General features: G+C 41.1%; 1 protein-coding gene across 10 annotated transcripts in view; it reads left to right on the top strand.

The window, feature by feature from the left end:
• The window catches only part of ablim1a (actin binding LIM protein 1a), a 136,547-nt gene that overhangs the window by 1,330 nt on the left and 108,792 nt on the right, over positions 1-26,425 (top strand). The gene's annotated exons all lie outside the window — the stretch shown is intronic.

Here is a 26,425-nt window from a genome sequence, read left to right as displayed (position 1 = left end):
AGACTTGTGTCTGAACAGTCAAATCTGATTTATTTGCCCTCAAGTGGTTTTTAGACTTTTATTTGGCATATCTTGTTCTTTGCTAGCTACTCTGTTGACAGTTTGACAAGAAAGAACATGTGATAGCTAACTAGCTTGTTCATTGCTTACAAACAAATTAGTGAATGTGCTAGAAAGCTTAAACAGCTACCTAGCTAGCTAGTTGACTGTGGTGGCTAGCTGAAAAGGACTTGTTTTGAAAGTCGGATCATGTTATCCTTTGAGGCTTTAAAATTGTTCTTACACTTGAACATTCAAAGTAACTGGGAAATGTCCATGACAGGCATTGTTGTCACCTTAGCTTGCTACATAACTTATAAGTAATAGGAAGCACGAGAACCAATCAGCCTACACCACTGCGTACACACCCATCGTTACTATGACAACTAGCGTAGCCATGTCAGGAAATGACTGCTATCTGAATAAACACAAATCTGATTTGGTAATTTGTAAATTGCTGTTTGGACAGTCACTATTCCAAAACGGATTTAAAAATCTAAACTGATTTGAGCATTAAGGCCTGATGTGTCAACAAGGCTTAACCTGTGATGGTGTTCCGGTAGCAGTAGCACGTCAATAAATATGTTCACCTTACAGACCAAAAAGCTTATGGTTTATCTTATATTTTATATTCAACCATTGTTTATCAACATTCCCTATCAGCATTTTTATTTCTCTGTAGGTTTTCTGGTATGAGAACAGTTATCTTTCTCTGCCTGTTCATCCCACATATAACCTCTCACCAGGAGAATTGGTTGACTCTCTAAATTTGGCAAAGGATGGAAAATCCAGTTCTTAATCAAGGAGACGGAAGGTATCGTCTTTAATTCATGAATTCTCACGCAAATCCTTTTATTATAAATCATTTTTGGGAATCTTAGCGTAAACAAATTTCCCTCCAACATAAGATGGCTTCAAGATTACAAGACCAATCCAGGACTCTCTACATAGTCTATATCCCCTAATCCTGTGGCTCAGACTGTGTGTGTGTGTGTGTGTGTGTGTGTGTGTGTGTGTGTGTGTGTGTGTGTGTGTGTGTGTGTGTGTGTGTGTGTGTGTGTGTGTGTGTGTGTGTGGTGCTCATGGTTCTGAAGAAGTAGACGCAGCAAAGGTGATTTATTTGGAATCAAGTTGTTGTTGAAATCAATGTAAATGTGACTTGGATCAATGTGGTCCTGTGTGCCCCAGTTGGTAAAAGCATTATGCTAGCATCACCAAGGTTGTGCGTTCAATTTCCTCAGGGATCACATACATAATGAAAATGTATGCACTCAGTGTTTGGATAAAAGCTTCTGCTAAATTGCACATTTAGAGCATATTATAACTTGAGTAGTTTAGATCACAATAACGGAAATATATGGTCCACTAATATTGGGCTTTACTGATTATACAGTCCCGCTTTAAACAAAGTGTAACTTATGATGGCTTCATAAATCATTCATAAAGGCTTCATAAGCAAGACATAAATGGGTCACACATAATCTCTAACCGTATGTCATGCTCTATAAAGGATTCATAAATGTAGCATAACCATGTGACATAACTAGCAATGTCAAATGTGACATAACCCACTGTAATTTATGACATAAACCAGTGTTTTTTAAAGGGTGACGTAAGCACTGCTTAGTAAAGGCTTAATAAATCATATTAAATTGAGTCTTTACAAAGCCAGATGAGGCGATCCATAGATTATAGATCCATAACTTTGTCAATTCAACCCCCCCCCAAAAAAAATATAGGATGGCGCAACAATGGTCATGATGACATGCAAAGGTTTCCCTGATTGTTTAAACCTTTGTTTATACAACAGCTAAATACATCATGGGCCCATTTCAACCAACAGGTAGAATTTAGCACTGTGCTGCAGGTTAGTGCTGGATTTCTTAAAACGCTACTAACGGGAGATTACATCATGTAAATCTTGGTGGGGCAAACACATTTTTTTTTTTTTACATGCATGCCAGCAAAGACACTACAACACAACACTAAACAATACATTCATTGCACTATAACGGCGACAAGCTGTGCACACAAACTGTTAGGGCCCACATAAAGCTGTCCCAACAGCAGAGCTTTCTTTCCAGCACAATGGAGTGAATCCTTACCACCGCTACACCTGGCTATCAGCGGAGCCTTGTCTGGCAGCGAAACAATTAATTCAGCCTTGTTTAATGCCTTTAAAAAAAAACATAGCTGATATAGCTGACTTGCTTAAACAAATATGGTTTCTTCTGACAATTGAGATGAACGATGAGCGGATAAGAGGCATTCCGTAATTTCGATTAAGACATTAATGAGCGAGCGATGACAGACGTACTCAATATAACTATGTGTTCAGCACTTTTGAAATGAACAGCGTCAGAATGCAGAACATGGGCTGCTCTTACAGTATTTTCCCTGTACACCAAGTCAGAACCGTAGGATAAATAAAGGAGGCATATAATCAGAAAATGAAAGCTTTGACAATATTAGATGACATTTCTCAAAAACAGGTTACAGGCTACATGTGCAGCACCACTGCGTCAGAACAGTAACGTTAGGTGAAATTATGAGTTGAAAATATACCAAATTATTAGGGTGAGGCACATGGGCTACTAACAGCTTACTACACAACATACACTTAGTATAGTATTACTTAGCTACAGTATACATATCTCCCTTGCATATTACATCATTTATGCAGAATCATACAATACATTTTTTGGACTCACCTTGGCATGTGATGTGCTCACTTAAACATGAAGGTGGAGCGCTGGTTTTGTCATCAAACTTTGTCATCAAAGTCTAGCATTCTCTGGATTTATGGTGGGAATTCGTTGAAAAAAAACACAGCCACTCCATTGAATAGCAGGCTACTGGTGTCACGTTCTAACCAGTAAAGAGGTTATTTGTTATTGTAGTTTGGTCAGGACGTGGCAGGGGGGTATTTGTTTTATGTGGTTCGGGGTGTGTGTTTATGTAGAGGGGTGTTTGGTTAGTGTTTTCTGGGGTTTTTGGGCTATGTTCTATGTTAGTATATTTCTATGTTCTAGTCTAGTCTTTTTAGTTCTATGTTTAGTTTATTGATTTGGCCTTCAATTGGAGGCAGCTGTTCCTCGTTGCCTCTGATTGAAGGTCCTATATAGAGGGGTGTGTTTTGTTTGGGTTTTGGGGGAAGTTGTGATTGCATAACTGTGTTTAGCAAAGCCAGCACCACACACAAGGCTTCCAGTGTGTCAGCCCAGTCCAACTCGTCCTGTTCCTGCTCCTCGCACTATCCCTGAGGTGCGTGTATCCAGTCTGGCGTATCCAAAGCCAGTCCCACGCACCAGGCTTCCAGTGCGTCAGCCCAGTCCAACTCGTCCTGTTCCTCGCACTAGCCCTGAGGTGCGTCTCCAGTCTGGTACCTCCACTACCAGCCCCACGCATCAGGCTTCCAGTGCATCAGCCCAGTCCAGAGCTTCCGACGACAGTACCCCGTCCAGAGCTTCCGGCAATAGTGCCTCGTCCAGAGCTTCTGGCAACAGTGCCTTGTCCAGAGCTTCCGGCAACAATGCCCTGTCTAGAGATGGCCCACAGTCCGGAACCGAGTGAGACGGCCTACAGTCCGGAACCGAGTGAGACGGCCTACAGTCCGGAACCGAGTGAGACGGCCTACAGTCCGAAACCGAGTGAGAGGGCCTACAGTCAAGAACTGAGAGAGACGGCCCACAGTTCAGAGCCGAGAGAGTCGGCCTACAGTCTGGAATCGGCGCAGCGAAATTGCCCTACAGTCCGGAATCGGCGCAGCGAGAGTCGCCCTACAGTCCGGAATCGACGCAGCGAGAGTCGCCCGACAGTCCGGAATCGGCGCAGCCAGAGTCGCCCTTCAGCCCAAGGTCTCCAGCGACGCGCACCAGCCTGAGGTCTCCCGCAACGCACATCAGCCCGAGGTCTTCAGCGATGCGCCATAGCACAGAGACTTCGGGAGGGGTAACATTAAATATGTATTCAGCGGGGGTGGACAGGTTAGGTGGGGGACTAAGGCCAGAGCCTGAGCCACCTCCACAGTAGGAGGATTGGGGAGGGGGGGGTGTAGCACAGAAACCGTCGGTGATGGCAGCCACCCTCCCTTCCCTCCCTTTAGTTTGGGGGGTTTATTTTGTGTTTATTTTTTTCTGTATTTTTTTTTGGGGGGGGGGTACTGTCACGTTCTGACCAGTAAAGGGGTTATTTGTTATTGTAGTTTGGTCAGGACATGGCAGGGGGGTATTTGTTTTATGTGGTTCGGGGTGTGTGTTTATGTAGAGGGGTGTTTGGTTAGTGTTTTCCGGGGTTTTGGGCTATGTTCTATGTTAGCATATTTCTATGTTCTAGTCTAGTCTTTTTAGTTCTATGTTTAGTTTATTGATTTGGCCTTCAATTGGAGGCAGCTGTTCCTCGTTGCCTCTGATTGAAGGTCCTATATAGAGGGGTGTGTTTTGTTTGGGTTTTGGGGGAAGTTGTGATTGCATAGCTGTGTTTAGCCTGTAATCCTGTTTGTTCGTACGTTTTTCTTGTTTTTGTTTTCTTAAGTGTTCTAAATAAATATATAATGAGCACTCAACCCGCTGCGCTTTGGTCCACTTACTACGACGACCGTTACAACTGGATGCTTTGCACTGCTTGCAGTTAGCCACTGATTCCTTCCAAATGACTCATTGTTGAATTTGCGATTTCCAAGAGGACAAGTACATTAGAGTGTCTAGTTTGAGAAACAGATGCCTCACAAGTCCTCAACTGGCAGCTTCATTAAATAGTACCCTCAAAACACCAGTCTCAACGCCAACAGTGAAGAGACGACTGGGATGCTGGCCTTCTAGGCAGAGTTGCAAAGAAAAAGCCATATCTCAGACCGGCCAATAAAAAGAAAAGATTAAGATGTGCAAAAGAACACAGACACTGGACAGAGGATCTCTGCCAAGAAGGCCAGCATCTCGGAGTCGCCTCTTCACTGTTGACGTTGAGACTGGTGTTTTGCGGGTACTATTTAATGAAGCTGCCAGTTGAGGACTTGTGAGGCATCTGTTTCTCAAACTAGACACTCTAATGTACTTGTCCTCTTGCTCAGTTGTGCACCGGGGCCTCCCACTCCTCTTTCTATTCTGGTTAGATCCAGTTTGCGCTGTTCTGTGAATGGAGTAGTACACAGCATTGTATGAGATCTTCAGTTTCTTGGCAATTTTTTGCATGGAGTAGCCTTCATGTCTCAGAACAAGAACAGACTGACTAGTTTCAGAAGAAATTCCTTTGTTTCTGGCCATTTTGAGCCTGTAATCGAACCGACAAATGCTGGTGCTCCAGATACTCAGCTAGTCTAAAGAAGGCCAGTTTTATTGCTTCTTTAATCAGCACAACAGTTTTCAGCTGTGCTAACATAATTGCAAAAGGGTTTTCTAATGAGCCTTTTAAAATGATAATCTTGGATTAGCTAACACAACATGCCATTGGAACACTGGAGTGACGGTTGCTGATAATGGGCCTCTGTACGCTTATATAGATATTCCATGAAAAATCTGCCGTTTCCAGCTACAATTATCTTTTACAACATTAACAATGTTTACACTGTATTTCTGATCAATTTGATGTTATTTTAATGTACAAACATTTTTCTTTTCTTTCAAAAACAAGGACATTTCTAAGTGACACCAAACTTTTGAGCGATAGTGTATATATTTTTTGCAAACTGATATGTGATCTGTATTAATGCCAAAATAATATGCAAAACAGGCAAGCCATCCTCCAAAAAATATTTATATATATTATATATGAAAATGGCTGTGTGGTTTTTCTTGTCTCGGCGCTGTCCTAACATAATCTAATTTTATGCTTTCGCCGTAAAGCCTTTTTGAAGGCCACACTGTGGTTGTATTAAGGTGTAAGTCTTTTTCAAACTCAAATACACTACAAGTTTGCATTTTGGCTGTGCAGGAAAGTAATCATCAACAAAAGAGTGATCAATTTAAGATCCTACATCTGTAGTGTTTTTAATGAACACTGACTTATGAACTGTTGTATTTTAACAACACTGATGTTTGTTAGTTGAGCTAGCTAGTTAGCTATAGCCAGCTTATCATCTTAGATGAATCAGATTTTTAGTAGATATGTACAGTTGAAGTCAGAAATGTACATACACTTAGGTTGAAGTCATTTAAACTCGTTTTTCAACCAATCCACAAATTTCTTGTTAACAAACTATAGTTTTGGCAAGTCGGTTAGGACATCTACTTTGTGCATGACACAAGTAATTTTTCCAACAATTGTCTACAGGCAGATTATTTCACAAATAATTCACTGTATCACAATTCCAGTGGGTCAGAAGTTTACATACACTAAGTTGACTGTGCCTTTTAACAGCTTGGAAAAATCCAGAAAATTATGTCATGGCTTCTGATAGGCTAATTGACATAATTTGAGTCAATTGGAGGTGTACCTGTGGATGTATTTCAAGGCCTACCTTCAAAATCAGTGCCTCTTTGCTTAACATCATGGGGAAATCAAAAGAAATCAGCCAAGACCTCAGGAGAAAAAAAATTGTAAGCCCCCACAAGTCTGGTTCATCCTTGGGAGCAATTTCCAAACGCCTAAAGGTACCATGTTCATCTGTACAAACAATAGTACGCAAGTATAAACACATGGGACCACGCAGCCGTTATACCGCTCAGGAAGGAGACGGGCTGCTAGAGATGAAAAGTGCAAATCAATCCCAGAACAACAGCAAAGGACCTTGTGAAAATGCTGGAGGAAACAGGTACAAAAGTATCTATATCCACAGTAAAACGAGTCCTATATCGACATTACCTGAAAGGGCGCTCAGCAAGGAATAAGCCACTGCTCCAAAACCACTATAAATGTCACAATCGTCGTACAGAGCGGACCAAGGCGCAGCGTGATTTGAGTTCCACATCTTTATTCAAAGTGAAACTACCAAAAAACAAATAACCAACAATGAAAACGTGACCTCAGTGGTGCAACATGCACAGACACAAAACAAAATCCCACAAAGCAGGTGGGAACAGGGACACCTTAAGTATGATCCCCAATTAGAGACAACGAACATCAGCTTCCTCTAATTGGTAACCATACTAAGAGCACCAACATTGAAATTAAAAGACTAGAACAGAACCCAGAGGGATCTCTATGGTCAGGGCATGACAGTACCCCCCCAAAGGTGCGGACTCCGGCCACAAAACCTGAAACCAGATGGGGAGGGTTGGGGGGGGTGACTAGTGTCGGTGGCGGCTCCGGTGCGGGTCGTAGCCCCCGCCTAGACCCCGGATCCGGCCATGGCACCGGGCTGAACGCCGTGCCTGAACTGGGCATCAGCGCAGAGGAAAGCTCCGGCCTTGGAGCTGGGTTGGATGCCATGCCTGGACTGGGCACCGGCGCAAGGGAAGGCTCCGGCCATGGAGCTGGGTTGGCCGCTGTGCCTGGACTGGGCACCGGCGCAGAGGAAGGCTCCGGCCTTGGAGCTGGGTTGGACGCCATGCCTGGACTGGGCACCGGCGCAGAGGAAGGCTCCGGCCTTGGAGCGGGACTGGATGCCGTGCCTGGACTGGGCACCGGCGCAAAGAAAGGCTCTGGCCTTGGAGCGGGACTGGACACCGTGCCTGGACTGGGCATCGGTGCAGAGGAAGACGTAGGGGATTCACAGAGTCAGCGGATAGGGTGAGAATGATCTGGGCTTGGTGTCACAGCGGTGACACTTGGGAGAGGGCAGTGATGCATGGTGTTTTCGGGTGGAGCGTGGAGATCTTGTTGGCTCCTGGTTTCTGTTGGAGTTCAGATCTTGCCGTCAGTTCTGTTCAGTGGGGGAGCCGGTAGATGGTTGGAACTGCTGGCTTGGTCTGGCCAAATGCTGCAACGGGGTGTCCGGGAACTGTTCTTCATCAGGAGAGATCATGAGCTGTTCCATGGCAATAAAAAAGAAGATAATATGTTTTATTGTCACATACAGTGGATAGGTACAGTGAAATGTGTTGTTTTACAGGGTGAGGGGTAGTAGGATGGCACCTCTAGAGCAAATGAGGGTTAAGTGCCTTGCTGGCTCGGGTAATCAAACCAGCAATTTTTCAGTTACTGACCCAACGCTCTAACCGCTAGGCTACCTGTAGCAAAATAATAGCTTCATACGAACCATCCTGATCTGTAAGCTTGTGAGATCAGGATGGTTCGTATTATGCTAGCAAAATAAACCAACAATAATGAATAACCAAAGACTGTGAAAACAAATAACTAATGTGGCTGGCTAGCTGGTAACATCAATAATAGCAATGCAATACTATAGCATACTATAGCTTTTAGACGTCTTTTGCAGACATTGACATCATGTGCATTTCAGGTGCTGAATGAAAGGTTAGAAGACGTCTTTCCCGGACGTCAAAAATACATCTTATACGGACATTGAAAAGACATCTTATACTGATGTCAAAAGAGTATTTTCCGGAGGTTGAAAATACATATTTTCCAGACATTGAAAATACATGTTTTTTGGTCATTGATTATGTGGCTGAATTTTAACTGGTATACATACTCAATTAAGTAAGCATTATATCGCAATAATACTTTTTCACGCCTTTTAGGGAAGAGGAGTCTACTGAAGATTGCAACAAAATATTTATTATTGCTCCCATCTATCAAATAAAATTGTATTTGTCACATGCGCTGAATACAACAGGTGTAGACCTTACCGTGAAATGCTTACTTACATCCCTTAACCAATAATGCAGTTCAAGAAATAAAGTTCAGAAAATATTTACTAAATGAACTAAAGTAAAAAATAAAATAAAAAGTAACACAATAAAATAATAATTACAAGGCTATATACAGGGGGTACCGGTACTGAGTCAATGTGCGGGGTACAAGTTAGTTGAGGTAATTTGTACATGTAGGTAGGGGTAAAGTGACTATGCATAGATAATCAACAACGCGTAGCAGCAGTGTAAAAACAAAGGGGGATGTCAATGTAAATAGTCCAGGTGGCCATTTGATTAATTGTCCAGCAGTCTTATGGCTTGGGGGTAGAAGCTGTTAAGGACCCTTTTGGACCTAGACTTGGCGCTCTGGTACCGCTTTCTGTGCGGTAGCAGAAAGAACAGTCTATGATTTGGGTGACAGGAGTCTTTGACAAAGACGAGTTCGGTAGAGTATGGTATGGTATGCTACAGGACAGTACATTACAGTACGGTACGGTACAGAAGAGTTTAATTCATTAGAGTACAGTACAGTACAGTAAAGTAAAGTATAGTTTAATTCAGTACAGTAGAGTTTCATTTAGTAGAGTTCAGTAGAGTACAGTACAGTTTAATTCAGTATTTATATTTAGGGATAATTTAGGGATAATAAATAGGGATAATAAATACAGTAGAGTACAGTACAATACAGTAGAGTTTAATTCAGTACAGTATAGAACAGTAGAGTACAGTATAGTTTAATATAGTAGAATAGAGTACAGTACAGTTTAGTTCAGTAGAGTACATTATAGTAAAGTAGGGTACAATACAGTACATTAATGTACTTCTTTATTTACTCTACTGTGTGCTTTACTGTATTGTACTGTACTGTCCCATTCTGTACTATACTCTACTTTTCTTTACTGTACTGTGCTGTACTATGCTCTCCAAACTTTTGAAACATAGATGTCTATGATTGGTTCAGATTTGGTCTGGTCCGGACATCAAGTCCCTTCCGGACCACACCAAAAAAAGACCAAAGAAAGATGGAGGACCAAAAAAAGACATCCAAAAGACGTCACCTGATGTCAAATGCTTAGTGGGTGGTACAGTGCCTTCAGAAAGTATTCACACCCATTGAATTTTTCCACATTTGGTTGTGTTACAGCCTGAATTAAAAATGTATTAAATTGAGATTTTTTGTCATTGGCCATTTACATTTGTCATTGGCCTACGCACAATACCCCATAATGTCAAAGTGGAACTGTTTTTAGATTTTTTTTAATGTCTTGAGTCAATAATTATCAAACCCTTTGTTTATGGCAAGCCTAACTAAATAAGTTTAATAGTAAAAATTTGCTTAAGTCATAATTAGCTGGACAAATAGCAATATTAGTTTTTAACATGCCATTTTTAATGACTACCTCATATCTGTACCCCATCAGGTCCATCAGTTGAGCAGCAAACTTCAAACACAGATTCAACCACAAAGACCAGGGTCGTTTTCCAATGCCTTGCAAAGAAGGGCACCTATCAAATAAAAAGCAGACACCGAATTCCCCTTTGAGCATGATGAAATTATTAATTACACTTTTGATGGTGTACCAATACACCCAGTCACTACAAAGATACAGGCGTCCTTACTAACTCAGTTTTTTGTTTTTTTGCACCCCCTCCTTCTTACCAGAAAAGTTTCATGATCCATTTGTTAATTTCAATGATTAGTAATGTTTCCATCTAGTCTGTATTAAAATAGATATGTCCATTTCATATATGATATAATCATTTACAGATTGCATTTTGCACCTCCGTTGCCTCAAGATGAATGGTTTTGCTTCTCTCCCGAATGCCACTGTTTTGGTTCAGTGCAGTTAGAAAGGACGAGTCACCTGCAAAACCAAATTGTTTATCCATTTTATTGTGCTGTTACATTTGTATCGTTGTTTCATATCAGGTTGTTGTTACATATTATTTGAGCTGCGTGCACCACAAGCAAATTGTGTCATTTAATTTTGCCTGTACGAACCATATTGATCTGCGGTCCAACTTGACCGCAGGCCTAATATTACATGATTAAATGTGTCCAAAAAAATCCCCCCCAAGCTGTTTACAGGCATTTAATACCATTCTGCTTTTGCCATCTATTTTCCCAACATCAATCAGTTAAATCATATTGTTAAAATGTTATCATTCAATTAGAATTTTGTTTTATTCACTCTATTTAGTATGATATATTACGTTTAGTATGGTATGTATTAATTTGTAGATGTCCATCATCCATTTCGTATGATATGTTATGAATTTACAAAATGTATAATATGTTACGGATTCCAATTTGATGTTACTAGCATTAGCTAGGTGGCTAACGCTAATGTTAGCTAGGCATTAGGGTTAAGGTTAGGAGTTAGGTTAAAGGGTTAGCTAAAAGGGTTAAGGTGTAATAATGGAGCGGTGAGTCGGGAAGCAGGTGCAACGTTTAATAAAACAACAAAACAAGAACGAGACAAATCCATGTGGCTACAAGCCGGTAAACAAAAACAATACCAACTGGTGAGTGAACGTTGTTGGGACATCAACTGTTGTTCAGTGTTTTCCTGGGTAAGGGGGCAGTAGCTTTTCGGCTGCATCAGATTCACAACTGTCAGTGTCCATGCTAGCTGGGCTAACAACAAATATAGAATTACTGATGCTAGCATTGGATGTGCTCGTGGAAGTAGAACAACTTGTGTCGTCGACAGGTGCAGGTGAAGTACTGGTGGTAGTAGCAGTACTACCAGTAGAGTTGGTATGTGTCTCTATGGATGTGGGCCTTACTTTTTTAAACCATTTATCAATTTTAGAGCAAACGGAATGAGGAGCAGCTACATTTGGCTACATACGGACCGTTAGTGGAATTCACACAAGAGATTAAAGGTTAATGTGATTGGATGTTAATTATTTGACATTGTCAAATGTTGAGAAAAAACCTCACCCGTTGGAAAATATATAATGGACTGTTTGAAAATGTGAAGAATGTTTTATTTTTTTGTATATGTATATTTTAAAATGTGAATCACATTTTTATTTGGCGTACCCCCGACAGCAATACCCCAGTTTGGGAATACCTGAACTGGTTGATTGAAGTAGGGAAATATGTGTTCCAACAATGAGCTGCAGTTTTGGAATAATTGCATCCTATCTATTTTCCGCTTACGCTACTTTGCAAACTGCTAGTGCCATTCAGAATTGGTTAGCCTAGGGCTAGGCCAGGGTTTCCAAAACTTGGACCTTGGAACCCTGAGGGGTGCACGTTTTAGTTTTTGCCCTAGTAATACACAGCTGATTCAAATAATCAACTAATCATCTGAATAAATTAAAGCGAAAGTCTGTATATCGAAAAGAAGATAGATTCTTATTTGTAACTCTGAAAAAAGTATTTCAGCTCGCCAAATTGAGCCCCGTTATAAATGATCTCTATTTGAGAATAGCTGTTCCAGGTACGAGATTCACATCACTTCACACTTCCTACTTTTTTCATTTGGAAAAATATTATATTTTATTATATTATATTACATTTCGTTTTTTACTATAAAATAGGTATGTCTTGACTGTGATAAGGGCTTGGGAAATAAGAGCATCTTCTCTGCTAAATTAACAAAACAGCAATAGGTTTCTACAAGAAAGCGCCTGCTGAGGTTAGTGCTTTTCTGAAGACTGTGTTCCACGATATAATATAACCAGTTGATATTTCGGTTTTCAATAAATCAATCTTAAATGGCACTTTTTATTGACTCAATTTAGCAATTAGTATTTGTTATCTGTAATGGTTATGATAAATTAGGCATTGTCGTGAACTGTTGGCCTATAGGACTAGATAAATGCACTAGAATTATTTTTTCACTCGAGTACTCCAGTTCAATATAATTCATTGCGGCAGAATCCAATAAAAATTGTTGCATTCTGTTCATAAATATGCTCCCCGCCGTGAAGAAACAGTGTAGAATGGCAGGAAATTGTAAAAAAAAAAGTTTGATTCTGTCACGTCCTGACCATAGAAGCTGTTATTTTCTATGGTAGAGTAGGTCAGGGCATGACGGGGTTTTTCTAGTTTAGATTTTCTATGTTGTTATGTTCTAGTTTTGTATTTCTATGTTGGGTTTTGTTTGGGATGATCTCCAATTAGAGGCAGCTGGTCATCATTGTCTCTAATTGGAGATCACACTTAAGTAGGTGTTTTTCCGACCTGGGTTTGTGGGAGATTGATTTTGAGTAAGTGCATGTTGTAACTCTTCATCACAGTTTGTTGTTTTTGTTCTTTAGTTTATTTGTGTATCTTGCATAGTTTCACAGTTCAATAAAATATGTGGAACGATAATCACGCTGCACTTTGGTCCCATTCCTACGACAACCGTGACAGATTCCATTTTTGTCAAAAAAATGCACCCCCACTTTCAGACAAAGTCATTTGCCCATCCTTTCAGCAGGACAATAACCTAAAACACACAGCTTGAAGAAATTTGAAAAGAAAAATTGGCAAATGTTGCACAATCCAGGTGTGGAAAGCTCTTAGAGACTTACCCAGAATAATTCACAGCTGTAATCACTGCCAAAGGTGATTCTACAAAGTAATGACTCAGGAGTGTGAATACTTATATAAATGAGATATTTCTATATTTCATTTTCAATAAATTTCCAAAAACGTATACTCTTAAGTATATAAGAGAATCATTGTTTATTATCAGTTAAATCACTGGTGCTACCCAAACTATAAAATTGTCAAAAACGTCTTATTCAATTATACATACCCATGTCCCAAATTTCCCCAATGTGTCTCTTCCAGCCTGTTTGAGTTCAGTGTGTACTGACGGCATTCTATTATTCCACAGGAAGGTTATCTCTATCTCAAACAACAGATGACTTAAACACGAGAGCAGTGGACCAGGCTTTGAAAGTGAGCAGCCTCTAATTTAATATCAGTCCTAATGCTCAATCCCTCTGTTCATCATGTGACCTTATATTGAAACATTTACTTCTTCATATTACGAAGACATTGCATTATTAGACTGCTGTGACCTTGTATTGAAATATTTACTTCTTCAAATTGTATCAAATTGTATTGTATTATTAGAATGGTATCTGAAAGCCAATTACCATTCACTTTGTTACTTTCACCAGTCTCCATATCTGTTTCCTTCAATTTGGTCTCCCTTCTTCCCAATAGGAAGACCTCATTCACTACTGCTAATACACGCAGATCACTCTCAAACAATGTTCTGGTTTTCCCCCGATTGCAAGGTTTAAAACAAAACATCACAAGCATGATAACTTTCTCCATATTGGAAGGCATTGTTTTCATTTTAGTATACCTTCAAAAAGTGACTATATTTTTATTACCAATCTCTGTTGAATATTCACTTTCTGCTTCAATATTTATTATGTCTATTATTTTAAGATTCATGTGTAATTCTTTGGAGGGATCAATATGTATTAACTGAGCTGACACTGTCTATCAGTCCCCTATCGATGGCATGCTCTGTCCATTATAAGTCTTTACCTAGCACATTAAATGGTTGAGTACAGAAAATCATTGGTTCTATTTAACAGGGTATGGGGTTCATTTCAAAATGTATTACCAGGATGGAGGAAATGTCATAAGGGTTTATAGTTTTATTTGTTAGGGGTAAGTCAAGTCCCGTGCAATGCTTTAACCTTATCTTTATCAAATGATCCATAAAGAGACCACTCTGAACATTTCTCAGGATACTTTTTACGCCACTTATGTACATCTACGTGTGGGTGTGCAAGTTGTATATATTATTATTCTTTTTATCCATTGTTACTTTATCATATGTATATTTTATTATTATTTTTATCCATTGTTACATTATCATATCTAGTAACCCAGGATACTTTTCTTCACCAATTCCTCCTTTAGACTAGTGTTTTATTCATACAGGGGTGTGACGGTCATCATATGTAATGGACCAAGGCGCAGAGGGTTGAGTGCCCATTTTAACGTTTATTAGAACACTGAAAAAACAAAACAAGAAAACGAACGAACAGTAATGCAGGCTACACACAGCTATGCAAAAACAATTTCCCACAAAGGACAGGTGAAAACAGGGTTACGTAAGTATGACTCCCAATCAGCAACAACGATGTACAGCTGTTCCTGATTGAGAGCCACACCAGGCCAACACAAAGAAATGCACAACATAGACAGAGCATAGAAATACAAAACATAGAACATAACCAAAAACCCCGGAATACTCTAAACAAACACCCCTCTACATAAACACATATCCCAACAAACCCCGAACCACATAAAACAAACACCCCCCTGCCACGTCCTGACCAAACTACAATAACAAATAACCCCTTTACTGGTCAGGACGTGACAAGGGGTTTAAATGTTTATACTTGTTGTTCTATTTAACAGCATATTCAGGAATAATTCTCTTTTCTTTCATATCTCCATACAGAATCCCTATATAACATTATAGATCTAAAAACTCAGCTCACAGAACTGGTTGGGGTATTCATTATTTTGCTATATAACTATACTTAGGTATTCACACCCACACCACTCCATGTGCATCTATTCACAATATGTACAGTTGAAGTCGGAAGTTTACATACACTTAGGTTGTCATTAAAACTCTTTTTTCAACAACTCCACAAATTTCTCGTTAACAAACTATAGTTTTTGCAAGTCGGTTAGGACATCTACTTTGTGCACGACACAAGTAATTTTTCCAACAATTGTTTACAGACTGATTATTTCACTTATAACCCCTCCCATTCTATTAATACAACATAAGCATAATCAATTATTCTAATACATCAATCATTTGGTACAGCCCCATTCATGACCCCTAGGTGAACTCCTGACACGCCACTCGGGAGATCCTAGAACATTTCTAGAGTATGACATGACAAGGTTATAGATGCTTTGTGAAGCCTCAACGTAATAGGATTCATAAAGCCTTTATTAAGCGGTGCTTATGTCACTGGTTCATGTCATATTTAACATAGTGGGTTATGTCACATTTGACACTGGTGGTTATGTCACACAGTTATGCCACATTTATTAATCCTTTATAGAGTATGAGAAATAGTTATAGATGATTTGTTACCCATTTATGTAGTGCTTATGAGAGCTTACTAAACAGACAATAATGATTTGTTTAATGGTATCTACTCTAAAGTGTAATAGACAAGACGGGCATTGGAAATAGGATTTAGTTCTGTTCTAATATTGTAGACCTCACAATTCCACAACCTTAATTGGACCGATGTGACTGTGAACAACAGAGTCAGCCATTGATGAGTTATGGAAAACAATCTGAAACTATAACAAAAAATCTAAGTATGAGAGAAAAATCACAACAAAAGCATGATGCAATTACTAATCTTGTTGAAGTGATCTGTTCCCAGTGAATTATTACAACCAGTGGCAGTCGACCAGTCGCTTTCTCTTTTTAACATTGCTGTCCCAGAGCACCCATCAGGTATAAGAGCCATCGAGGTTGACAATGACATACATTGTAAAGGAAAACTGTAATTTATATGGTACATTTGTGTATTATCAACAGTAAAATGGTGTGAAAAGTATGATGACCAAAGTATGAAAAATTACTGTTGCTTGTACATTGATAAAGTGTGATCACAAAGTTTCTGGTCCCCTCCCCATGTAAAACACTTAGATTTAGAAGGCGGGATTATTAAAGGGGATAGGGTGACATCACCCTGACTCTCATTTTAATACACCAATGGTAACATAATATACTCTTACCTAATTTAAATAAGTAGCGCCTTGTAACCAATATCGGAAGGTGTGTATTTGGAAGGGTGTGGTTTACAGTATATAGCTAGATAGCTACTCTGCTAGTGCCAGAATCTGACTGCAGGGTGTCAGCAAATACACTAGATGGCAAAAAGTATGTGGACCTCTGCTCAATGAACATTTCAATGGGTATTAATATGGAGTTGGTCCCCCCTTTACTGCTACAACAGCCTCCACTCTTCTCTGAAGGTTTTTCACTAGATGTTGGAACATTGCTGCGGGAACTTGCTCCCATTCAGCCACAAGAGCATTACTGAGGTTGGCACTGATGTTTGGCGATTAAGCCTGGCTCTCAGTTGGCATTCCAATTCATCTCAAATATGTTCGATGGGGTTGATATCAGCAAACCATTTCTGTATGGACCTCGCTTTCTGCATGGGGTCATTGTCATGCTGAAACAGGAAAGGGCCTTCCCCAAACTGTTGCCACAAAGTTGAAAGCACAGAATCATCTGGAATGCCATTGTATGCTGTAGTATTAAGATTTCCCTTTACTGGAGCTAAGGGGCCTAGCCCGAACCATAAAAAAACGCCCCGGACCATTATTCCTCCAAACTTTACAGTTGGAACTATGCATTAGGGCAGTTAGCGTTCTCCTGGCATCTGCCAAACCCAGATTCGTACGTTGGACTGTCAGATGGTGAAGCGGGATTCTTCACTCCAGAGAATGTGTTTCCACTGCTCCAGGGTCCAATGACAGTGAGCTTTACACCACTCCAACCGACGCTTGGCATTGCGCATGGTGATCTTAGGATTGTATGCAGCTTCTCGGCCATGGAAACCCATTTCATGAAGCTCCCAACGAACAGTTCTTGTGCTGACGTTGCTTCCAGAAGCAGTTTGGAACTCGGTAATGAGTATTGCAACCAAGGACAGACAATTTTTATGAGCTAAGGGCTTCAGCACTTGGCAGTCCCGTTCTGTGAGCTTGTGTGGCCTACCACTTCGCGGTTGGGCCGTTGTTGCTCCTAGACGTTTCCACTTCACAATAACAGCACTTACAGTTGACTGGGGCAGCTCTTGCAGGGCAGAAATCTGACGAACTGACTTGTTGGAAAGGTGGCATCCTATGATGGTGCCAAGTTCAAAGTCACAGCTCTTCAGTATGGCCATTCTACTGCCAATGTTTGGCTATGGAGAATCCATGGTTGTGTGCTCGATTTTGATACACCTGTCAGCAACGGGTGTGGCTGAAATAGCCGAATCCACTAATTTAAAGGGGTGTCCACATACTATTGAATATATAATGTATAATAAAAGGTATACACTATATATCTATGGCATAGATACTTATATGTCTCCCCATTCGTCTGTGGCTGGTGTTAGCTAGTTACTGGCAAGCTAGGTCTTCAGCTGGCATGGAAGAAAAGGGGAGGAATTTTTTATTCGATTTTTTTATTTATTTAACCTTCATTTAACTAGGCAAGTCAGTTAAGAACACATTCTTATTTACAAGTCCTCCAAAAGGTCGGGACGGGGGATAGGATTAAAAATAAAAAAATAAAAAAATATAGGACAAAACACACATCACGACAAGAGAGACACCACAACACTACATAAAGATTGACCTAAGACAACAACATAGCATGGCAGCAACACATAACAACACAGCATGGTAGCAACACAACATGACAACAACATGGTAGCAACACAACATGGCAGCTGCACAACATGGTAGCAGCACAACACATGGTACAAACATTATTGGGCACAGACAACAGCACAAAGAGCAAGAAGGTAGAGACAACACTACATCACGTGAAGCAGCCACAACTGTCAGTAAGAGTGTCCTTGATTGAGTCTTTGAATGAAGAGATGGAGATAAAACATTCCACTTTGAGTGTTTTTGCAGCTCGTTCCAGTCGCTAGCAGCAGGGAACTGCAAAGAGGAGCGAACCAGGGATGTGTGGGCTTTGGGGACCTTTAACAAAATGTGACTGGCAGAACGGGTGTTGTAGGTGGAGGATGAGGCTGCAGTAGGTATCTCAGATAGGGGGGAAGGGTCGTTCAAAACCGTGTATTTTTCTGTTGTATTGTCACTGACCTGGTGGCGCAGCAGGACATTCAAGTAGGTACCAACCAATAGCTTGTGAGTTCAAATCCTATGTGACGCATAGTCCCAATTAATTAGCACTCAGCAGCAAAAGCATCTTAATTTAGCAGTAAAAACACACTAACATATTGTATAGTTACCGTATTTTCATGGTAACCAGTAGCCGGTAGTGTAGCGTAAAATTACAGAACTGTTTGAACAGCACAGTTAACTATAAGTTACTGCAAAAAAACGGTACCAAAGATTACAATAAGAATAAATTACTGTAAAAACAACTAGATTTGTTTTACAGTGTAGCAGCCAAACCGCTTGCACCAATCCAATGTTATTACAGTAAAATACTGTGAAACACAAACCCCATCTCCCGTCAATGAATTGAATCAGTTAATTTGTTAATTCACTACGAGTACCGTAGCATTTACTTTTGTACAGTATAATACAATCCATTTTACTGTATTGTACTGTGTTGTAGATTACAGTAGGTATAAATTACTGTCAAATTCACGGCAACCCCTTTACAGTGTACCCAGGCCACCTAACCCCACCCTGAAGATAATCATGGAGTCTACGTCAGCCCTAAGCAGCTTAATGAAGAGGGGGAAGAAGCTGGCTGATCTGGCTGGGTGGAAGACACAGTGTAAGCCTCTTTACCCCTACACTGTTCTGCTGTATACCTTTAGGCTATGCTATGTGGTCAGTGCTCTGTGCTCTCTGCCTGCTGTCTTGACCTCGACCCTGAAGCCTGTGATACAGGTTCCATTCATGAAGAGTCACCTCTGCTCTGGAGGTCTGGGATGTCCACTTGAAGGAGATCTACAGGAGGAGATTCCTTTGGAAATCTGCATCACGCTCTCTCTTTGGATCTTTACATGACACATGATGGTGGATGTCTGACATGTTCACAGCACTGAGATTTTTGAGGCCTGTCCCCACGTTTTTGTCGAAGTTCTCTGCGCTGGAGGATTGAAGTGTCCTGGTAGAGCTGAGAGCCATCCTAGGATTCTGGCTGAGTTGTATTTAGAGTGTTGTACCCTGCTCTGTGGGAAGGCTGAGGGGGAACCGGGCAACATGCCCACCCTCAACAGCCTGGGCAAGCTGTGTAGCTCCAACCGTAGCCACACAGTGGACCGCCTCACCTGCATCAAACATAGAAACTCAGTCAAGCGCATGTCCATCATTGAGGACGGTCAAGTGGCTGAGGTGCTCTACCTCATTCCCAAAGTGTACATGCAGCAGCTGCCGTACCTCAACCCTAACGACTATTACCTGAGTGAGAGACTTATCGATCTGGCACCAGGTAGGACTACGGTATGGGGTAGGAGGTGCAGGCAGGGAAAATCTGTCTGTTTGTTGGTGTCTATCTGTCTGTCTGTCTTTGTGTCTGCCTGCAAGCCTGCTTGCATCTATTAATCACTTCACTCTTCATTAGTCACTTTGAACTCAGCATTGTTTTTCAGAGTTATACAACTAGCTCTACATACTTTTTGAGTACTGTTTGATATTAGCATTAAGTGCTGTGGTCCAAGTGCAGCATCAGTCAAAGCTCAGCGTGCTGTTTGTGAGTAGGCGGATAAAGCAGATTATGAAAGTGAATTGATAAGGCGTTGCACAGAGATTGAGATTACTTCATTTTAATTGTGTTGAAAGTGAGGAATTACACCACTTCAGGCACTGCAGCACTGGCCTGTGTGCGTGTACATGTGTGTGTGCGTGTGTGTGTGTGTGTGTGTGTGTGTGCAGTGTGGTGTGTTACGCAATCATATCTTATTGACTCCAAAAACTGTTATTGCAAAGTCCAAAATGTATTGCTGTCTTCTCGGAATTTATGTAATATAAAACTTATGCAGGGAAAAGGGCCACAGTCTGCCAAGTAAGGAACCAACATGGTGGTTTACATCAGGATTACAGTGTGGATGAGGACTATCCAGACCTTGTTCGTCCATTGACTGCACGTCAGGCTGTGAGATATGGGCTGCATCCCAAATGGCAACCTATTCCCTATATCACTGCTTGAAGTTGATCAGTTGAAAATGATCGATCGTTGGTCCATCCTCGGTGGTGGACAGCGTTTTCTTATACTTAGTATGTACATCTAGCCACAGTGGGGGTTGGAAAGTTGCAATGACTTCATTATGACTTATTTTATGTCATGGTCAGGTTGTAAACTGGTTGTTTAAAGATGTTTTGTCAACACATTTTACGCAACTGGAAAAAGACGTCTTTAGGTGGTTGTAATCTGACCACATAGCAGCCAAAATATGACATCTTGACCTTCCAAGACCTCTTTACCTGGTTATAACAGAGACCAATGTCTTCTCAACCTGAAAAGCAGTTTACATCAAGAAAATGACATCATTAAGACGTTCTGTGCCAAACAATGTCGGTAAGGGCTTTAATTGGTCTGATGACAGTTGACAGGGCTGACTACATGGGAATAACTGTGTCCCAAATGGAAGCCTATTCCCTATATAGTCCACTATTTTTGACCAGGGTCAATAGGTATATAGTGCCGTTTGGATGCCATTTGGGATGTACCTTAGATATCATGCACATCTTACAGTCTAACTCGCTCTTATCACATGACAATGATCTCTGTTTTGTAATACATTATACCATCAGAAGCCAACCCCGCATCAATGTCCAGAGATAGATAGAGATCCAATAGCTGCACTTTAATTAAGAGCAGGATTAGAATTAATCCCAATTTGTGTTGGGTTATTTTAATAAATCGGTGGTGGAAGAGGCAATTGCCTCAGACCTCACATCACATCATCAAGAGGCCTCATGAGCTGGGCATTTAAAAAAAAAAAGATTCTCAGCTCGAGGCCCCCCCAACCAGTGGCGTGTCCAGAACATTTTGAATGCAGTGGTCAAGCATCCGAACAGTGCCTGGCCACTGTGCCCAGGTTAATGAGGCCACATTGTTGACAAAAAAGGACAAAAAAAGTAAATTACTCTATAGAGCCCAATAATAATTCCTAATAGATCAATAATGTATTTCTATACATATATTATATAGGTTTTTCTCATAATGGTAGAAACAAGTGTCATTAATCACCCACAGACTGGTTAATAATAATGGACTACTCCACCCTGACAGAGTTCCAGTGCATTGTTTCACGTGATATGATTGCAAACGTGACTTTCATTGAAATTAACCTGCAGCAATAATAAGCTTTCAGAGCGGTGAACATTTAATTTGAACAGAAAAATTACCTAAGTTAACGCATTTCTTTAGTATTAAGACAGGTGCTGCTGACAATACTGCCATCGTCTTCTTTTTTGTTGTTGATACCCCTACCCAAGTAGAACATAATACAACCATGTTTTTTCATATCTCTAATGTCTCCCATATATGAAATGGATGGGTGTGTAAACATATTTTTGTGGCTAGTGTATTCTGCTCTAAGAAAAACAAGTGGGCTCAGACATCGGAATTAGATATTTTGGGGTTCAAGGTTCCTTGAAGGATTTTGTATCTTTAGCCCCTACTTTTGTAATTAAGTCAGCTTTTCAATGTGTGGTGATCAGTGTCAAATTCTACAACAGTTGGGTGCAGACACTCAGGAGATGCGGCTTGCATGCCATCAAGACCCATTGACTAATTGGAATGTTAGCTCAGCCTGAATGATGCTGGGGATACTCCAGTAGTGGAATGGTAAGTTTGACCATCCTTAGGGGCCTCTTGTTTGCCATAGATTCAGTCTTATGTAGCAAAATTAGATGTATTTTTTTTTTTTACATTGGATAAAGTAGAGACTCAGAGATAGAAAATGGTATATCATACACTACAGTTGAGCAACAATGGGAAAATAATTATTGTTGAAAGTTAATAAACTTTGAGGATATGGCCCTTGAATGTTTTGGTACCTACTGGAGAGTTATTCTTTGTCGCCACCCATTCAGAATTGTTCACACCCTCTTAAGCTTTGTGAGGCTATGTACTAAACAACCAAAGATTTGAAGACTAAAGGCTGGTTTATACTACGGGTGTGTTAATACATTTAATCTGGAATGCAAGATTGTGCTTTGGGCGTTCGTAAACTCAGAGCATTGTCAGATTGGCCGTTCGTAAATTCAGAGCATTTCGCTCTCTGAGCTCTCGGAGCACACACTCAACGCTCTGGATGAAAAGTAGGGTTGATCCAAGCATTCTGACCTAACAACAGCAGTCAAGCACCCAAACTAATTGGCTAACTTTGCTAGCTCGCTAGCTACTGTACTTCCAGACACAAATGAGAAAACAGCTCACACCTTAGTATTCAGACCCTTTGCTATGAGACTCGAAATTCAGCTCAGATGCATTCAGTTTCCATTTATCATCCTTGAGATGTTTCTACAACTTGATTGGAGTCCACTTGTTGTAAATTACATTGATTGGACATGATTTGGAAAGACACACTTGTCTATATAAGGTCCCACAGTTGACAGTGCATGTCAGAGTAAAAACCAAGCCATGATGTCGTAGAAATTGTCCGTAGAGTTCTGAGACAGGGTTGTATCGAGGCACAGATCTGGGGAAGGGTACCAAAACATTTCTGCAGCATTGAAGGTCCCCAAGAACACAGTCCTCCATCAATCTTAAATAGAAGAAGTTTAGAACCACCAAATCAAATCAAATTTTATTGGTCACATACACATGGTTAGCAGATGTTAATGCGAGTGTAGCGAAATGCTTGTGCTTCTAGTTCCGACCGTGCAGTAATATCTAACAAGTAATCTAACAATTTCACAACAACTACCTTATACACACACAAGTGTAAAGGTATGAATAAGAATATGTACATATCAATATATGGATGAGCGATGGCCGTGCGGCATAGGCAAGATGCAGTAGATGGTATAAAGTACAGTATATACATATGAGATGAGTAATGTAGGGTATGTAAACATTATATAAAGTGGCATTGTTTAAAGTGACTAGTGATATATTTATTACATCCAATTATTAATTATTAAAGTGGCTAGAGATTTGAGTCAGTATGTTGGCAGCAGCCACTCAATGTTAGTGATAGCTGTTTAACAGTCTGACGGCCATCAGATAGAAGCTGTTTTTCAGTCTCCCGGTCCCAGCGTTGATGCACCTGTACTGACCTCGCCTTCTGGATGATAGTGGGGTGAACAGGCAGTGGCTCGGGTGGTTGTTGTCCTTGATGAACTTTGATCTTCCTGTGACATCAGGTGGTGTAGGTGTCCTGGAGGGCAGGTAGTTTGCCCCAGGTGATACGTTGTGCAGACCTCATTACCCTCTGGAGAGACTTACGGTTGTGGGCGGAGCAGTTGCCGTACCAGGCGGTGATACAGCCCGACAGGATGCTCTCGATTGTGCATCTTTAAAAGTTTGTGAGTGATTTCGGTGACAAGCCAAATTTCTTCAGCCTCCTGAGGTTGAAGAGGCGCTGTTGTGCCTTCTTCACCACGCTGTCTGTGTGGGTGGACCATTTCAGTTTGTCCGTGATGTGTACGCCAAGGAACTTAAAACTTTCTACCTTCTCCACTACTGTCCATCGATGTGGATAGGGGGGTGCTCCCTCTGCTGTTTCCTGAAGTCCACGATCATTTCATTTGTTTTGTTGACGCTAAGTGTGAGGTTATTTTCCTGACAGCACAGTCCGAGGGCCCTCACCTCCACCCTGTAGGCCGTCTCGTCATTGTTGGTAATCAAGCCTACGACTGTAGTGTCGTCTGTAGTGTCGAACAGCAAACTGGGAGAGGGATTGATTGAATATGTCCGTAAACACACCAGCCAGCTGTTCTGCGCATGCTCTGAGGATGTGGCTAGGGATGCCGTCTGGGCCGGCAGCCTTGCAAGCGTTAACATGTTTAAAAAATGTTATCACGTTGGCTGCGTTGAAGGAGAGCCCGCAGGTTTTGGTAGCGGGCCGTGTCAGTGGCACTGTATTGTCCTCAAAGCGAGCAAAGAACTTGATTAGTTTGTCTGGGAGCAAGACGTCGGTGTCCACGACGGGGCTGGTTTGCTTTTTGTAATCCGTGATTGACTGTCGACCCTGCTCTCATGTCTGAGCCATTGAATTGCGACTCTACTTTGTCTCTATACTGACGCTTAGCTTGTTTGATTGCCTTGCAGAGGGAATAGCTACACTGTTTGTATTCGGTCATGTTTCCGGTCGCCTTTCCATGATTAAAAGCAGTGGTTCGCGCTTTCAGTTTTGCGTGAATGCTGCCGTCAATCCACAGTTTCTGGTTGGGGAAGGTTTTAATAGTCACCGTGGGTACAACATCACCTATGCACTTGCTAATAAACTCGCTCACTGAATCAGCATATACATCAATGTTGTTGTCTAAGGCTGTCCGGAACATATCCCAGTCCACATGATCGAAGCAATCTTGAAGCGTGGAATCAGATTGGTCGGACCAGCGTTGAACAGACCTGAGCACGGGCGTTTCCTGTTTTAGTTTCTGTCTATATGCTGGGAGCAACAAAATGGAGTCGTGGTCAGATTTGCCGAAAGGAGGGTGAGGGAGGGCTTTGCATGCGTTGCGGAAGTTAAAGTAGCAATGATCCAGAATGCTGCCAGCCCTGATAAAATTTAGGGAGCCTTGTTTTGAGATTAGCTTTGTTATAATCCCCAGCTACATTAAATGCAGCCTCAGGATATGCAGTTTCCAGTTTACATAGAGTCCAATGAAGTTATTTCAGGGTCATCAAGGTGTCTGCTTGGGGGGGGGGTGCACGTGCACGGATGTGATAGTCATCAAAGAGAATTCTCTTGTTAGATAATGCGGTTGGCATTTGATTGTAAGGAATTCTAGGTCAGGTGAACAATAGGACTTGAGTTCCTGTATGTTGTTATGATCACACCACGACTCGTTAGCCACAGCGCATTTTGAAAAAAATTCGTGCCCATTTTAAACGGCCTACTACTCAAACTCAGAAGCTAGGATATGCATATAATTAATACTTGTGGATAGAAAACACCCTAACGTTTCTAAAACTGTTTGAATGGTGTCTGTGAGTATAACAGAACTCATATGGCAGTCAAAACCCCGAGACAGATCGAAACAGGAAGTGGAATTCTGAATTGCGGACTCAACTTCGTCACGTTGCCTATTAATCACACCGTAAGCTACGGTTCATTGAGCATTTCCTATTGCTTCCACTAGATGTCCCTAGTCTTTATAAAGTGATTTGAGTCTCCAACTGTGAAAACTGACAGAATGACACGCTGTGGAACGTGGTCACACGGAGAGGGCCATCACCATTATGACGCCGGCGCCCCTGGCTACCCTCCCCTTTCGAAACGTTTATAAAGACAATGCAATCGTCCCCCTTGAATCTTATTGGAGCTCTGGTTGAAAAAGGCCCTAAAGATTTATGTTATACGTTTGACATGTTCGAACGAACCTAAATAAGAAAAAAATGCATTTTGTTGAAAGAATAGTCCCGTGGCCACGGAGCTTTTGGTGCAGCCTTCAGAAGGCGCTAACAACAACAAGCTAATGGAACATAAAGGATGAACTGTTTCGAACTAAAATAAATTTGTTGTGGACCTGGGATTCCTGGAAGTGCCTAAGGATGAAGATAATCAAAGGTAAGGGATTATTGACAATAGTATACAAGACTAGATTTGATATGCGATTGTTCCAAGATGGCGCTGACCTGTATTGCTAGCCTATTGTTCTGAGTATCGCATCCCCTTTTATCGCAAAGTGTGATTACCCAGTAAAGTTATTTTTAAATCTGGCATTACAGGTGCTTTCAAGAGATATTCATCTATAAATCTTAGAATGACAATATTACATTTTAAAAATGTTTTCGAATAGTAATTTAGTAAATTGTAGCGCTGTTTCATCGGATGCATTTGAGGGAAAATAGTTA

This window comes from Salmo salar, chromosome ssa18, assembly GCF_905237065.1.
Source record: "Salmo salar chromosome ssa18, Ssal_v3.1, whole genome shotgun sequence".
NCBI lineage: Eukaryota > Metazoa > Chordata > Actinopteri > Salmoniformes > Salmonidae > Salmo > Salmo salar.
This window is presented reverse-complemented; position numbering and strand designations above follow the sequence as displayed.